The following is an 18175-nucleotide window of genomic DNA, read 5'->3' as shown; positions in this document are numbered from 1 at the left end:
TTCTCTGTATTTCCTGAATTTGAATGTTTTCCTGCCCTACTAGGTTGGGGAAGTTCTCCTGGATGATATCCTGAAGAGTGTTTTCTAACTTGGTTCCATTTTCCCCCTCACTTTCAGGCACCCCAATCAGATGTAGATTTGGTCTTTCTACATAATCCCATACTTCTTGCAGGCTTTGTTCATTTCTTTTTCTTCTTTTTTCTTTTGGTTTCTCTTCTCGCTTCATTTCATTCATTTGATCCTCAATCGCTGATACTTGATCAACTTCCAGTTGATCGAGTCGGTTACTGAAGCTTGTATATTTGTCACATGTTTCTCGTGTCATGGTTTTCATCTCTGTCAGTTCGTTTATGACCTTCTCTGCATTAATTAGTCTAGCTGTCAATTCTTCCACTCTTTTTTCAAGATTTTTAGTTTCTTTGCGCTGGGTACGTAATTTCTCCTTTAGCTCTGAGAAGTTTGATGGACTGAAGCCTTCTTCTCTCATCTCGTCAAAGTCGTTCTCTGACCAGCTTTGATCCATTGCTGGCGATGGGCTGCGCTCCTTTGCAGGGGGAGATGTGCTCTTATTTTTTGAATTTCCACCTTTTCTGCCCTGCTTTTTCCCCATCTTTGTGGTTTTATCTGTCTCTGGTCTTTGATGATGGTGACGTACTGATGGGGTTTTGGTATAGGTGTCCTTCCTGTTTGATAGTTTTCCTTCTGACAGTCAGGACCCTCAGCTGTAGGTCTGTTGGAGATTGCTTGAGGTCCACTCCAGACCCTGTTTGCCTGGGTATCAGCACAGAGGTTGCAGAAGATAGAATATTGCTGAACAGCGAGTGTACCTGTCTGATTCTTACTTTGGAAGCTTCCTCTCAGGGGTGTACTCCACCCTGTGAGGTGTGGGGTGTCAGACTGCCCCTAGTGGGGGATGTCTCCCAGTTAGGCTACTCAGGGGTCAGGGACCCACTTGAGCAGGCAATCTGTCCCTTCTCAGATCTCAACCTCCATGTTTGGAGATCCACTGCTCTCTTCAAAGCTGTCAGACAGAGTCGTTTGCGTCTGCAGAGGTTCTGCTGCTTTTTTGTTGTTGTTTTTTAGCTGTGCCCTGTCCCCAGAGGTGGAGTCTATAGAGACAGGCAGGTTTCCTTGAGCTGCTGTGAGCTCCACCCAGTTCCAGCTTCCCAACAGCTTTGTTTACCTACCTAAGCCTCAGCAATGGCGGGCGCCCCTCCCCCAGCCTCGCTGCTGCCTTCGGTTAGATTGCAGACTGCTGTGTTAGCAATGAGGGAGGCTCCGTGGGCGTGGGATCCTCCCTGCCAGGTGTGGGATATATTCTCCTGGTGTGCCCGTTTGCTTAAAGTGCAGTATTGGGGTGGGAGTTACCCGATTTTCCAGGTGTTGTGTGTCTCAGTTCCCCTGGCTAGGAAAAGGGATTCCCTTCCCCCTTGTGCTTCCCAGGTGACGCGATGCCTCGCCCTGCTTCAGCTCTCGCTGTTCAGGCTGCAGCAGCTGACCAGCACCGATTGTCCGGCACTCCCTAGTGAGATGACCCCAGTACCTCAGTTGAAAATGTGGAAATCACCTGTCTTCTGTGTGGCTCGCGCTGGGAGTTGGAGACTGGAGCCGTTCCTATTTGGCCATCTTGCTCCACCCCCCGTGAATGTTCTTTTTCCTGCAACATTGCCAGCTAGCACCTTTGGCCCATCGATATTTAATAGTTTATTTATTTATGGTCTATAATAACCTTCTGAGGTGAGTATTCTGCTTTTCATCTATAGAACATCCCAGAAGGATGAATGTATTAGTCTGTTCTCACATTGCTATAAAGAAATAACTGAGACTAGGTAATTTACAAAGAAGGAGGTTTTATGGGCTCATGGTTGCACATACTGTACAGGAAGGAAGATGCTGACATCTACTTGGCTTGTGGGGAGGCACTAGGAAACTTACAATCATTGTGGAAGATGAAGGGGAAACAGGCATGTCTTACACAGCCAGAGCAAGAGCAAGAGATATGGTGGGAGGAGGTGCTACACATTTTTAAACAACCAACTCTCACAGTATCAAGGGGGAAACTCACCCTCACGATCCAATCACCTCCCACCAGGTCCCAACTCCTACATTTGGTATTACAATGCCACGTGAGATTTGGGCAGGGACACAGATCCAAACTATATCAATGATCTATCCATAATTCTGAGATTTCAATGCCTCCTCTCCACATAGGCATGAGTATTACATAAACTATTAAGTATATAATCCTCTGCAGACCAGTATTATTTAATGGAAAAATGATGTGAGCCAAAAAGGAGCTGTGTATGTGATTTAAAATTTTCTAGTAGCCATATTAAAACAAAGTAAAAAGAAACTAGTGAAATTACTTTTAATAATGTATTATACTTAACCCAATATAGCCAAAGTATTTTCACTTAATTATATGTTCAATATAAAAATGACTCATGAGCTACTTTACATTCCTTCTTTTCTTGTGCTTAGTCCTTGCAATTCAGTATGTGTTTTACACTTACAGCATGTGTCAGTCTAGACTAGCCACATTTCAAGTGCTGACAATTCACACGTGGACAGTGGCACCATATTGGATTGTGTAGTTTTAGACCATTGCTTTGTCAATTTCAATGCTTCTCCAGTCTGTGGAAGGCATTGAAGTTGGAAGCCACAGCAAGATTGTCATAGTAAAACAAAAAGGAAAAATGTGATCAAAGATTTCAGAAATTAATTCTGTCAGTGAAATTTTGAACTGCACTTGCTAACTTATTTTGCCGTTAAAGAAAAAAAAAGTGTTTTATTCCCTCAAGACAGGACTTTGGTTCTTCTTTCATTTTTGTAAGTAATTTTTTTTTTTAAAAAGTAGTTAGGATTTCATATGGAACAGAAGTAAATATTTAGAATTCATTTACCAGATATTTAGGGAATACAAAATAGGGAGATGGGAGAACGAGAATTGTGAGGATGTCATCAAAGCCTTTTATCAGCAAAGCTGTCACTTTATAGAGACGTAATCTGACAGGCGCTACGTTGAGTTTGCTTTGGTTGAGAGCTTCCACTTGTAAGGTGATTTTTATGAACTCTACTCAGAAATTCATGAGAAAAGGCAAGAGAGTATATCACATGCTTCCTCCTCTTTTATTTACTGGTCACTGGAACCAGATGTCAGAACTCTTAAATTTGGAGATTTTTAAGTCCCATGATGAACTAGATAATAGTTAAATTTGACAGTAAGGACTAAAGAGTTTCAAGAAAATGATAAACATCTGTCATTCAGAATCCACAGTTATGTAATACTTTACTGGAATGTTTAATAGTTCCAGAGAGCAGCAGTGGTTACCTAACGGCATCTTCCAAAAAACCTGAACAATAACCACTTCCATTTTTACGTTCATAGCTCAAGCAACCAAAATACATGTTTGTGCCTGAATTGTATGTAATAATCTTAGGTGTATACACCCAAATAGGTTAGTTCCTTATTTTATATCCCTTGCTTGACTTTTTTCCATCTACACTGTTGCTTTATCAAACTCTCCTTATTTTTATTATAATTCTAGAACAATTAGAAATAGTAGTAATTAAATTGCTGAAATCTGCCTGTGTAAAGTCAAGGAAGAACATTTCAATTCTATCAGTATGGGTGTTAATTATTTTAGGCAAGCTGTCATTTAGGCTTTCTAAAGTGGATTTTGTTCTTGCAGTCAAGAACATTGCTTAGCGCAGAATTAATTAATCATTATAAATATAAAACCTGCAGTATCAGCTCCTATGTTCAGAAAGGTTTCAAGAGGCAAGGTTGAAAGAGTCAACAGGCTGCTAAAGGGAATCTTATCATACGCCCTCACCCCCAATCTGATAAAAGGACAATTAAACTATGTACTTCATCTTTTCATAGGCCCTTACTTCAAGTATCAGTTCAAAAATTGGAAGTGAATACTTTTTACAACACAAAGGATTTTTTTTCCTTTTTTGGAATATCTCCTTTTAAAGAGGTTTTTAAAAGTAAGACTACAAGGAAATGGCTGAAAATTGAAATTTACTTTGGCTAAAGGAAGATCTCAAAACAAAACAAAACAACAAAACAATTTTATTCTCATAGCACTATGATGACTAGAACATATGTTTTCAGTGGGCTCTGAATTTTCCCAAATACCCAGTAGCTACTTAAGAAATATTCTATAAAATGGCCATAATAATTGTATTCCTCACAATGAAGCTCACAGTCATTTTGCTACAGGAGAAAAAGCTCACTTTCTGCATCATGTTCTTACTGTTTTTGAAAATAATGGCTCTATAATATTGTTTCATTCCTCTGCCCTATAATGAAAGTGAAATTCTACCAGATTAAACTGGAATAGTTTGACCAAAACACAGAGATCATAACTATACAGGTAAAGAAACACATTGGCATAGTGATCTAGATAACAATATTAACAAACATTAATTAACTGACTATATGATAGCCACTCCAAATGCTTAAATATTATTGCTTAGGATAAATGCTTTGTATGTACTTATCTCATTTGTCTTTACCACTCAGAGGCAAAGGGTGTTCCTCAATATAGAAACATTTGCATAATTTTTTAATATTACATTGCTAATGTTTCAAAATGTTATAACTGTCTGTTTAGGCCTGACCCAGTGACTGACACCTGTAATCCCAGCACTTTTGGAAGCTGAGTTGAGGGCATTGCTTGAGTGCAAGAACTCTAGACAAGCCTGGGCAACATAACAAGATGCTGTCTCTACAAAAATAAAATATTAGCTGGGGATGGTGGGGCACACCTGCAATCCTAGCTACTTAGGAAGCTGACGTAGGAGGATTCCTTGAGCTCAGGAGTTGGAGGCTACAGTGAGCTACAATTACATCACTGTAATCCATCCAGGGAGACAGAGTGAGACCCTTTCTCAAAAACAACAACCCAACTGAACCAAAGCAAAACAATTTTTTTTAAAGTATGTTTATTTACAAATATGTGAGCATTTGTTTTTCACAAGGTACTCTCCTAAGAACAAGACAATATGCACTGCATCTCAAGCTTGAATGTATGCATTATAGCTCAATCATCTTGTCACACTGCAGATTCTAACTCAGTAGGTCTGTGTGGGGCCTGAGATTCCGCATTTCTAACAGCCTCACTGGCGATAACCACATGACTGGCTTGAGTACCACACTTTGAGAACAAGGACAGAGTCTACAGCTAGAGCAATTTTGATAATAAAGGTCAAAGGACCATGCCATGATTGTTCTGGAAAGCTAATTAGTCACCGCAGCTTTGGGAAACAAGCCAAAGAGTAACTGTTGAGTCGAGCCTTGAATAATGAGTAAAAGTAAGTGTGTGTTGGGGAGTTGCTTAGTATGTTCTTACTGGTTAATGAGTTGGTAGAAAAGATGTAGAATGTGTTCATGTTCTAAATCACGTTGGGATATCTACAGGGTGTTCGGCTCTCTCAGAAGAGGATCACCAGGGATCTGTTTGCTTTATTAACATCCACACCTGCATGTGGCCTTCCAGGTGTTCCTTCTTAGGTATTTCCTCATTAAGTATTTCTCCTAATGTTATCCCTCCCTTAGCCCCCCAACCCCCGATAGGCCCCAGTGTGTGATGTTCCCCTCCCTATGTCCATGTGTTCTCATTGTTCAACTCCCACCTATGAGTGAGAACATGCGGTGTTTGTTTTTCTGTTCTTGTGTTAGTCTGTTCTGTTCTTGTGTTAGTTTGCTGAGAATGATGGTTTCCAGCTTCATCCATGTCCCTTATCCTTTTTTATGGCATATAATTCCATGGTGTATATGTGTCACATCTTCTTTATCTAGTCTATCATTGGTGGGCATTTGGGTTGGTTCCAAGTCTTTGCTGTTGTGAACAGTGCTGCAATAAACATACGTGTGCATGTGTCTTTATAGTAGAATGAGTTATAATTCTTTGGGTATATACCCGGTAGTGGGATGGCTGGGTCAAATGGTATTTCTGGTTCTAGACCCTGGAGGAATCGCCACACTGTCTTCCACAATGGTTGGACTAATTTACACTCCCACCAACAGTGTAAAAGCGTTCCTATTTCTCCACATCCTCTCCAGCACCTGTTGTAAAAACCTATCTTTAAAGCACATCTCAGTTGTGACCATTCAGAAGTCAAACTAGGCTGGCACACCATAACTCGTGTGAGCCTAACTTGAATATATTTTGATGTAATCAGCTCGGGGAAATTTGTAAGTGACTTGTATCTAATGGTCTTTTAAAAATTTGTTTGATGTATTTTGTACTTCCCAAGACTATGTCTGTGGTCTAATGATATAAATAACCATTTTTACTAGAGAGAATTCTATGGTCTTTTGGTAAAAGTTACTGGTTCTGGTTTTGCAAAGGAGGCAGTTTTCTAGGATGAAATGCCCCTTTGTTTACATATTGCATCTGTAAATTATGATTTTTTTTTTTCGCCCAAAGTCACATCTATTCTGAACTCCTACAAAGGATAGTTTCAGGTCGTTGCTTTTTTTTCCTAGCCTTGGTTCACTAACATTTACTCACAAATGTAAATGCCTTAATAGTCCCTCCTTGTCCATTGAAAAGATTCAACAATCAAGACTTTTCATAGTATGATCTAAGCTTAAATTTAAATCTAACTCTAGGATTTGCTATCCTTTCTCTTCCACCCCATATACTGTGTACCCAGTGATATTGCTCTTGTTCTTTTTGCCTCGAATAAGTCCTTTAATGGTATGGTCTGACTTGAAGACATTTTGAAAGACCAGTCCAGAACCAACTTGAAGCATATGGTGATTGGGAACAAAAGTGGAGGGGACTGGTGACTTTCAGAACCTGTATAGAAGCTGCATGGAAGGAGCAAGTAGCCCCTTCATAGTCTTCTCATTGACTCTATGTACAGGTAGCTCAAAAGAGATGGATAGTTCTAGAGATTTAGGCAGCAAATGCAATATCAATTTCTTTGTTGTTGTTGCTGTTGTTGAGACAGAGTTTCTTTCTTGTTGCTCAGGCTGGAGTGCAGTGGCGTGATCTTGGCTCACTGCAACCACCGCCTTCCAGGTACAAGAGATTCTCCTGCCTCAGCATCCAGAGTAGCTGAGATTACAGGCATGCACCACCATGCCTAGCTAATTTTGCATTTTTTGTAGAGACAGGGTTTCATCATGTTGGTCACACTGGTCTTGAACTGCTGACCTCAGGTGATCTGCCCACCTCGGCCTCCCAAAGTGCTGGAATTGCAGGTGTGAGCCACTGCGCCTGGCCGCAACATCAATTTCTTATGACTTTAACTAACAGTTAAAGACTTAAACCTCACATACTAGTGGTCTATAGTCTGGTGGAACTTTTGTTTTAATGCTTATTTTAAGTTCAGGGGTACAAGTGCAAATTTTTCACACAGGTAAATTTGTGTCATGGGGGTTTGTTGTGCCGATTATTTCATCACCGAGGTATTAATCTTAGTACCCATTAGTTGTTCTTCCCAATCTTCTCTCTCCTCCCACCCTCCATCCTCTGAAAGATCTCAGTGTGTATTGTTTTCCTCTATGTGTCCATGGGTTCTCATCATCTAGCTCCCACTTATAAGGAAGAACATGTGATATTTGGTTTTCTGTTCCTGTGTTAGTTTGCTAAGGATATTAGCCTCAAGCTCCAACCATGTCCCTGCAAAGGACATGATCTCGTTCTTTTTTATGGCTGTATAGTATTCCATGCTATATATGTACTACATTTTCTTTATCCAGTCTATCATTGATGAGCATTTAGGTTGATTCCATGTCTTTACTATTGTGAATAGTGCTGCAATGAATGTATGCATGCATGTGTCTTTATAATAGAATGATTTATATTCCTTTGGGTATATACCCAGTAATGGGATTGCTGGGTTGAATGGGATTTCTGTCCTTTACATTTTTAAAGTCCTGGCTATAAGTAGTGTCTAAGAAGCACAATAAAGGTGACTATCCATTTACCAGTGTTCCAAAAGTCAACATATCGAAGCTCTGCCCACTTTGAGATTAGCCTTAACTGGAATGAAAATGCATTTTTCATACAACTAATTATCATCCCAGCTGAGCCTGTTAGTTCAGTCATCCATGGAAGCCCACATAATTCCAAGCCCCCTAAACTCTGCACAACCCCAAATAGCCATACAACTATAAAAACTTTATTTGTTCTCCTGGTCCTTCCTGCCACCAATGAGGTCAATATTTCCAGAAGCCTGGCTATACTAAGAGAGAAAATGACTTTCGCTTCTGTTTCCGAAGATGGGTTTTACTATGTAATGAGGTAAGCCCGTCTGTCGAACGTTAGAGAAGCTGTAGATTGTACAGAAGGCAGGCTGTAACAGATGACTTAGGGGAAGCTTTTGTTAGCCAGGAAGAACAGTAAAGCCCTCTAAGCTTCAAGGTTGTTCAGACCAGAGAGAGAAAGAGGAAGAACAAGAGAGGAAGAAGGGCTGGGGAAAGACAGGAGAGACAAAGATGGGGGGGAGGAGGAGAGAGAAGGAAGGGGAGGAAGGGGAGAGAGGAGAGGAGGAAGGGCAGAGAGGAGGGGAGAAAGGGGAGAGAGGAGAAAAGGGAGAGAAAGAAATAAGGCTGGGGGGAGACAAAGAAAGAGGACTGCAGGCATGAGTTCACAATGTGTATTTTGGCTCCCTGCTTAGAGCTAGTACCATGGTTGTGGCTTAGGAAAAGGTATATGGGATAGGAATTAAGGCAGCCTCATATAGCCCCTCACATTTCAGTGAGGTCTGGAGACAGCAATATACAATTCCCAGGCCCCCTTAGGTTGAAATAGACCATAATGGAGTCCAGTGAGGCCTGAGGGGAAAACAGACCTGACAATTGCTCCCCCTGCTAATACCAGGAGGCAGGCAGGATCCCCGTGGGACTTCAGATCAGGTTTAAGGGGAGAAAGAAAAAAAAAAAAAAAAAGAGTGGGCAGAGGTGCTGAAAACAAAGAAATCAAACAAACAACAAAACAAAACACGGTGGAAATCTGTTCAGACAAAAAAATAGAAAAACTGTAAGAGATTAAGTTTAAATAAAAAATGATGGGACAACATTGAAATGGCGTAATTGAGTCTGTTGACCCCTGAAAGGTAGGAATTAAAACTCATGAATGATTTGAGTTGAACTACTCAACTCAACTATTTTTACATAAAAATAGTTACGTGAGTCAAAGTGTGTAAACTTCAACCTATCCCTGCCATAATGCAAATGTCACTTCCTCCCTGAAATCTTTTCCATTGTTTCACTTGAATGTCTTCTCTTACTCTAAGTAACTTTCCTGTGTAACCTACTTTTAATTGTCTTGGTTCATAGAAATTGCTAACTTATAGACTCATAGATGCACAGCATAAAGAAGGACCAAATGGACCATCATTTAGAACTGTTCTCCCTCCCAAAAGATAATAATGTAATCTTTGAGGGCAGAAATAATCCCTTTTTTATAGCCCAAGGTACCATGGTAGGTCTTTGCTCATCCTAGGTACAATCCATGTGTGCTCAGCATAGGAGGTAAATTCCTGTGGTTTTCTCATTGTAAAATAAAGATAATAATGCTATCTTGTAGGTGGACAGCATTAACCCTTCCTTCAACTTATCTTAAATCTTTCTTTTTAAATTTTTTTTTATTATACTTTAAGTTCTAGGGTACATGTGCATAACGTGTAGGTTTGTTACATATGTATACTTGTGCCATGTTGGTGTGCTACAACCATCAACTCGTTTGAAAGGATTTCACCCTTTTCAGTGACAGTAGGAACCAGAGAGAACAATAAGCAAAGGTTTTTCATTGTGTAGCTTTGTAATTGTTGTTTTGTTGTTTAAACTCACACGGGCTTTTCAGAGCCTCATCAACATGGAATTGAATGAATGGACTTCTAAAGCTGACTTTGACCTCATAGGCTTAATTGAGACAGCAGCTAGGTTATAAGAAAAGCAGTATTTTAATTTCAAGTTAAGCCTTGTTTCAAAGTAAGCAGAGCTGCAAGATGCTGAGTTTCTAACCTGTCAATATGTGTAATAATATATTTATTGTTGTTTGCTTTTATTGTATTTTCACCTAAGACTTCAGAATAGAACTTGAAAATGTAGAGGGTGAGTAAGTTCCACTGGAACACAGAAAAACTAGTATTTTAGATGTGAAACTTTAAGTTGTCTTCCAGTTTTAAAGAACAGTAGATTGGCTGCCCCTGAATTATTATTGTTACTATCATTATTCCTCTCCTTTCTCTTCCTCTCCTTCCACTTTCTCTCTGTCCTTTCCTTCCTTCCCCCCCACCCTTTCATGCCTTCCCCCTGCCACCTTTCCATTTTTGAGGAACCACGTATAGGCTGATCTTGTAGACCTGGCCTCAAGTGATCCTTTAAATATTTGGACAATGGTGTGAGGGGTTCCATTTATACTGTTGTCCTTAGGCCCTACAATGTTAGGGTGGACTTGCTGGTAAACATCAAAACTGGAAGTAACCAGTTTACCATGTTACAAGCATTGCTCATTCCCTTGGCTATCACTGAGTCTGGATTGCACTCAGTGCTGGATTAGGGGAGTATAATTTTGCTCTTGGGACAGGGGACTGGCCTGTTCTCTATGTTTGGTGGCTGTGGAAGTATTGCGATAATAATCTATATATCCAATTGACTGGACATCTGAGAAAAAGGGGTACAAAGGAGAATTTGTACTGAACTAATTCCTGAAGGAATCACCTCCATTCCAGAGTATTCAGCTTCTGGAGGAAAGCATTAGAGATAATCTGACTGAGATGCAGAGGAATGAAACATTGGAAAGAATAAATTTAGAACCTTAATTTCAGAATTAGTTTAGACTGTAATGTCTTTGAACACTAACTTAAAAAGAAATGAGGATTTAATCTTTGGACTTTAATTTTTCTCCAGGAATGTAAAGGTTTAATTGTTTAAGTTTATAAATCTGGAGCATAAATTTAGCTACTAATGTTGTATTGTTTTAGTACCTTTGTGTAGTTATGGGTTGTGTTACAGGTTAAACACACAGACATTGTGTTGTGGGTTGAATTGTATCCTCCCCTCCCCCCAAATGTGTGTTGGATATTTTCTCTTAGTTCTTATCTGAGATTGTGACCTAATTTGGAAATAGTTATTGCAGAGGTAATTAGTTAAGCTAAGAGGAAGTCATTATGTGGTAGGGTTGGCCCTTACTCTAACATGACTGGTGTCCTTAAAAGAACAAGAAAATAAGAAAGACTGACTATAGAGAAGACATCACCATTTCAAGACACAGACACAGGTGCAGACGCAGATGCAGACACAGACACAGGCACATAAAGGGAGAAGACAGCCATGTGACTATGGAGCAGATTGGAGTGATACCTTAATAAGCAAGAAACCTCAAGGATTGCCAGCAAATGTCAGAAGTTAGAAGCTAGAAAGGGTTCCTCTCTATAGGTTTCACAGGGCTCATGGCCCTGCCAACACCTTAATTGCAGATTCCTATCCTCCAGACAATAAATTTCTGTTGTGTTAAGCCAGAAGTTTGGGATAATTTGTTACAGCATCCCTCAGAAATGCATACATTTGTACGTGTCTGGTAAGTCATGTAGAATACTTCAGTGGAGAAAATTTTGGATAGGAAATAGAGTAGGAGATGAATTTGCAACCTGGGATAGAATGTGGCTTTGGCTCTATCTTGATCCATTTCAGAGGCTTCTGTAGGAAAAAGCTCAGGTGCCCTCCAGCTCTTCCAAAGAGGCAGTGGGATGGGAGAACCACTGCATGCAAGTGGGAGTAAGATTGCCCCAAATAAAATGCTAATCTTTCACTCCTCCTCTAACTCTATCCAGGAAGGTACCTACATTCTGATTGTCCTAGTTGAAAAATATTTTTAAAGGCCCCAATTTTCACTCTACAAATTTCTGTAATTAGCTGGGTTCATGAGGGTGTGCTAGTGGGTGGGGTTCCACTACACGTTCCAGGGTAGAAATTTTGGAAGATATACTTTTGATAATTCTCCAACACTCTCTCACTTCTCTTCATTTGGAAAAATGTGCTTTTTCTAATTGATGCGATTGGAAAGAGAATACTGAACATGCATGGCTAAATCCATTTCAGTTTCTCCTTTGGATCTAGCTGCCTGCAGCTTAGATTTTCTACTTCGGTCTTCCATATAGTTAGGCACATGTGGGTCAGTATCTAATCTCAGTTTCCAAAAATAGGCAGAAATTTGGACTTTTTATACTAATAAAGAAAAAAATAACATGTGGCTCAAAAGTTTTGAATAATGGTGCCTGATCTCCTTCAAGTGGGTCTTCCCAGGGTGTGCCTTTCAGGGTTGTATTAGAAAGCTGTAATACGCCTGCACCTTGAAGCCAGCTTTTCTCTTTCACTTTTACCTATAATAAGGGGGATACTTTGCCTTCTATCTAATTTTTCTGCGCATTTGTCAAGAGATATGTGTAGAAGACAGGTGTGGTTGTTCACCATCCTAAACCCAAACATATGTTAAAGAGCTTATCCAGTGCAAAGCATGACAAAAATGCAATGGAACCATTTATATAGTGAGAAACAGCATCAAGCCTGAAGTTGGCTCTGGATTCAAATTCTAGTTTCTTGATTAACTAGTTATTGACCCAATTACTTAGCCTACCTGAGCCTCCTTTGTAAAATATCCAGAACAAAACCTATCTCACAGGGTTGTAAAGATTAAATGAGATAAGATATATATAACTTACTTCAGTATCTCTCTATATCACCTAGCCTGGCATATAGTAGAACTCGACTGTGAGTTATTTTCCTCATTTATCTTCTCTTGAACAAGAGGCATTTATTTATCTCCCCCTTCCACTCCCATGCATACACATTCTCTGCACATTCATAGTGCTTATTTCACTTCATCATAATCACTTGACCTATTTTGAGAGAGGAACATGTTTTTTTGGGAATGCCAACGATTCAGTGCAACATCTATCATATATACACTCAATGAAAATTATGCTTATTTTTTTTCCTTACCAATACAGCCCCCTTGGAACTCTAAGTTTTGCCTTATGATATACCTGCATTTTAGAGTGTGATAAAATTACCCTAAGAAAACATCAGTCTCCTCATTTGCAAACTTATGAGTCTGTATCATAAGACTGGGAAGAAACCATTTTGTTATAAAATTCTATGATTATATAAAATACCATAGTGTTATTACCCTTGAAATGATTTTGTTTGCAGTGTTTGCTTCATGTAATTTCCCTAATAATTAGCCGAGTCTTATGTTTATCGTACTTTTATACTTTTATTCTGTAGAATGATAGAGAAAAAATAAAATTCTTCTCCTTTATCAATGAAACCATAAAAAGTATAACCTCAGTGGGTGCCTCTGTTACAATGAAGCACAAAAGAGCTAATTTAAGTGTGTCATTGCCATAGGTTCAGCCTGTATTGATCAATTATTTCATTCAGTTCACATTTGCTGAGCTCAACTCTGCCAAGCCCTATGGGTACTGGGGCCATTGAGATGAATGAGATTTGTTCCCTGCCCTTAAGAGGCTCCTGATCAAAAGAGGTCAGGGGAGAAGTGCAGGGTGCTAGTCACAGTTAACATATCATCATTGCATCAGTCAGGTTTCACCCATAGAAGCAGAACCACTGGGAGACACATATAAAGAGATTTATTAAGGAATTGGCTTACACAACTGTGAGGACTATAGAGGCAAGTCTCATATCTATAGGGCAGGTTGTCAGGAAGGGCTGGCTGAAGTTCATGGACTCAAGTGGAAGCTGCTGTTCACAGATGAGATTTCTTCTTCAACAGGGGAGCCTCAGCTGCTCTGAAGACCTTTCAGTGGCTTCAATCATGCTTACCTAGATTATCTAGGATCAATTCTCTTACTTAAAGTCAAGTTATCATGAAGTTTCATCCCATCTACAAAACACTTTCACAGCAACACCCAGATTACTGTTTGATTGAATAACTAGGGGCTACAGCCTAGCCAAATTGACCCAAAAACTGCCCATCATAATCATTATTTTCAAAATCCTCATGAATCAGAGATTGAAGATAGAGCTCTCTCAAAATTGCAGACAATATCTGCTGAGCAAATATTGTGAGAATCTGTTACCTAAACTGCTAACAATTTCACCTCGAAAATACAATTACTAGTTTTACCATATCTTCAAAGATTCAATACTCTTGTTGCTGTTATGTCTTTAGGGAGGAAATAGGGGGAGAAATGAGTTTTATATTACTCCCTCTAATCCATGTGTATGGGGAGTGGGAAAAATACAAGTATATAGTGATACAAAAGAAATATAAATGGTTACTTCTAATAAGATGTACTCCTTTTATTAGACTCACTGAATGCAGTGGTCAGCCTTTTCTAAAGTGGGTTCCACAGAACACTAGTTTCTTGAGATGAAATGCCCGTTTGCAATATTCATCTATCTATTTATCTGCATTTAAATACAACACATGTGTTTTATGATATATGTAAATATATGTGTGTACATTTATATGCAAATGTGTTTTATAAATTTATACTTCAAGTATGTGTGCATATATATTTATATATAGAAATTTTCTGTAATAAAATGGGAGAAATGTTAAAACACATTTTAAAAGGCTTCTTTGCTACTAGATATTTCAGAGCTGTTAATATGTTGACATCATTGTCATCTTCAAAGGAATAATTTGGAATTTAGCTTTAATCAAACCCATTTGAACATTGGACACCTTTATTCATGGACTAACTCTTTGGATCATTATTCATTGCAATGGACTTTTAAGAATTGTGTAATGGACCGGGCGCGGTGGCTCAAGCCTGTAATCCCAGCACTTTGGGAGGCCGAGACGGGCGGATCACGAGGTCAGGAGATAGAGACCATCCTGGCTAACACAGTGAAACCCCGTCTCTACTAAAAAAAATACAAAAAACTAGCCGGGCGAGGTGGCGGGTGTCTGTAGTCCCAGCTACTCGGGAGGCTGAGGCAGGAGAATGGCGTAAACCCGGGAGGCGGAGATTGCAGTGAGCTGAGATCCGGCCACTGCACTCCAGCCCGGGCGACAGAGCGAGACTCCGTCTCAAAAGAAAAAAAAAAAAAAAAAAGAATTGTGTAATGAAGTATTGTTTATAGGGTGAGGGATGAAAGGGATTAACAATTAAGTTACTATACAGATTCAACCAAAGATTGTGTCATGATGTGTCAGGGTGGAAGGGAGCGTAAAGGTTGTCAAGTCCAAGCACTTGTCCAATGGATAATACTTTATTTTTCTACAATCACACAGCTGGTCAATACTTCATATATAAAAGAAGCTGCAGAGTTTGACAACCTGATCCATCACATCGTCTTCATCATGATTTTGATAATGCCATTTGTCTTTGTCAAAGATTTCCAGCAAAAATATTTCTAAAAAGAAAACTGATCAACTACAAGAGAAAGCAATGCCATGCAGTGTGGTCTGCAAGCATTTAATGAGTGTCTGTTACATGCAGGGCATGTGGTAGCTCACCACCCTTTTATGGAGGAGATAAACATGCCCCCAACTAATTAATGCACCACAAGTCATGTCTAGTTGTAATCACATTTGTACAAAAACACGAGTGGGTCAGGCCATTTTTTCCAGTTGTAGAATTAACATATCCATCACCTCACATAGATACCTGTGGGGGGTGTGTGTGTGTGTTTGTTGAGAATCCGTAGTATTTACTCTCTTAGCAAATCTTAAGTATATAGTACATTATTACTAACTGTAGTCACCATGTTGTACATGAGGTCTCCAGAACTTCTTCATCTTGTAATTACAAGTCTGTATATTTTGACCAACATCTCCACATTCCCCCCAAGTCACAGTCTCTGGCAACCACCATTTTACTCTATCTCTGTGAGTTCAATTTTTTTTAACTTTTATTTTTATTTCAGGGGTACATGTGCAGGTTTGTTACATAGGCAAACTGTGTCCTGGAGGTTGATTGTACAGATTATTTCATCACCCAGCTCTTAAGTCTAGTGCCCATTAGTTATTTTTCCTGATCGTCGTCCTCCTCCTCCCACCCTCCACCCTCCACTATGCCCCTGTGTTTGTTTCTCCCCTCTATGTGTCTGTGTGTTCTCATCATTTAGCTCCCACTTATAAGTGAGAACATGCGGTATTTGGTTTTCTGTTCCCGTGTTAGTTTGCTAAGGGTAATGGCTTCCAGCTCCTTTCATGTCCCTGCAAAGGACATGATCTCAGTTCTTTTTAAGGCTACATAGTATTCCCTGATATATAGGTACCACATTTGCTTTATCCAGTCTATCATTGGTGGCATTTGAGTTCATACCATGTCTTTGCTATTGTGAATAGTGCTGCAATGAACATACACAGGCATGGGTCTTTTTTTTTCTTTGTCTTTTTTTGAGATGGAGTCTCTCTCTGTCACCGAGGCTAGAGTGCAGTGGTGCAATCTCATCTCACTGCAATCTCTGCCTCCCGGGTTCAAGCGATTCTCCTGCCTCAGCCTCCTGAATAGCTGGGATTATAGGTATGCACCATCATGTCTGGCTAATTTTTGAATTTTAGTAGAGATGGCGTTTCACCATGTTGGCCAGGCTGGTCTTGAACTGATAACCTTAGTTGATTCACCCACTTTGGCCTCCCAAAGTGCTGGGATTACAGGTGTAAGCCACCATGACTGGCCACATGGGTCTTTAGAATATACTGATTTATATTCCTTTGGGTATACACCCAGTAATGAGATTGCTGGGTCAAATGGTAGTTCTGTCTTCAGGTCTTTGAAGAATCACCACACTGCCTTTCATAATGGTTGAACTAAGTTACACTCCCACCAACACAGTATAAGCATTCGTTTTTCTCTCCAACCTCGCCAACATCTGTTATTTCTTGACTTTTTAATAACAGCAATTTTGACTGGGGTGAGATGGTATCTCACTGTGCTTTTGATTTGCATTTTTCTAATGATTAGTGATGTTGAACTTTTTTTATATGATTGTCGCCTGCATGTATGTCTTCTTTTGAGAAATGTCTGTTTGTGAGATCACACAGCATTTGTCTTTCTCTGCCTAACTTACTTCACTTAGTATAATAACCTTAAAATTCATCCATGTTGTCACAAATGGCAGGATTTCCCTTCTTTTTAAAGGCTGAATGCTATTCCACTGTGTGTGTGCGTGCCACATTTTCTTTATCCATTCATCTGTTGACAGACACTGAGCATGTTTCTCTATTTTGGCTATTGTGAGTAATGCTGCAGTGAACATAGGGGTGCAGATACCTCTTTCAGATAGTGACTGGCTTCCTTTGTGATTTGTAAACATGGCAGGCTTTTACCAGCCAGTCCTTTTGCATTTGTAAACCCTACTCCCTGGAAGATGCTTCCTTCCAGATCATCCCTTGAAGACTTATTTCTGTCCTTTTGGCATTAGTGCCCATATCACTTTTTCAGAGGGGTCGCTGCATTTCCCCAAGACTCTGCCACCTAGGTCCTTTCAATCTCCACCTTGTTGATTTTCCTTCAAAGCACATCTCATGCTCTGTAACTGTTATTTTATTTCATTTTTTTGTTTGCTGTCAGCCTTTCTCCTTCAACTCTGAGCGCCCATCTATAATGCAAACTCCAAGAGTGTAGGGACTGTGTCTACCTCCTTAAACTGCTTCTTGCTGGAGTCTAGCAAAGTCTCTAGCACTTAATAGATGCTCATCAAATAGTGGCTAAATAAATGAATGGAGTAGTACATTTGAAACAAGTATAATTTTTGCAATTTTTAAAAAGTCAAAACGGCTTTAATGTTTTATATCATTTCACTTTCACACTAAAGAAATGATATTTTTGGTTAATATATTTGCAATTAAAGATATTATTTCTATCAATAAGTTTTAGAAAAACTATTTAAATTTTGGAGGCTATAACAACACATAGCAGTGAATTACAAAAAATGTGAGTTTTTGACTTCATATTTTCTAATAGAAAATAATTTAAACCATATACAACTTTAAAAAATGCATAAAAATCTGCATGAGACAGTACGTGTTATTTACACTATATTCTTTGGCTCTGTGAGTCTGTGATGTGCGTTAGGTTGTATAACAGTGGATGAGGCAGCCTCGACCTTTGGGTAGCTTAAGCATTTAGACACCTGATGGCAATCTTTCATTAAATTTGGTGTAGTAGCAGCTTCTCTGGCAGGTAGGAGAGAACACAATTTGTTTTTCTTCAGCAGTCTTCATAC

General features: G+C 39.5%; 1 non-coding gene across 1 annotated transcript; it reads left to right on the top strand.

Moving 5' to 3' along the window:
• The first annotated feature begins 2605 nt into the window (after nucleotides 1-2605).
• On the top strand, nucleotides 2606-2721 carry LOC115896253. Its single transcript, XR_004056155.1, has one exon. It is a non-coding gene; the product is annotated as a small nucleolar RNA SNORA5 (small nucleolar RNA).
• Nucleotides 2722-18175: the final 15454 nt, after the last annotated feature.

Source organism: Rhinopithecus roxellana, chromosome 2 (assembly GCF_007565055.1).
Source record: "Rhinopithecus roxellana isolate Shanxi Qingling chromosome 2, ASM756505v1, whole genome shotgun sequence".
In the NCBI taxonomy this organism is placed as follows: domain Eukaryota; kingdom Metazoa; phylum Chordata; class Mammalia; order Primates; family Cercopithecidae; genus Rhinopithecus; species Rhinopithecus roxellana.
Note: the sequence above shows the minus strand (reverse complement) of the source record. Positions and strands in the feature narration are given on the sequence as shown.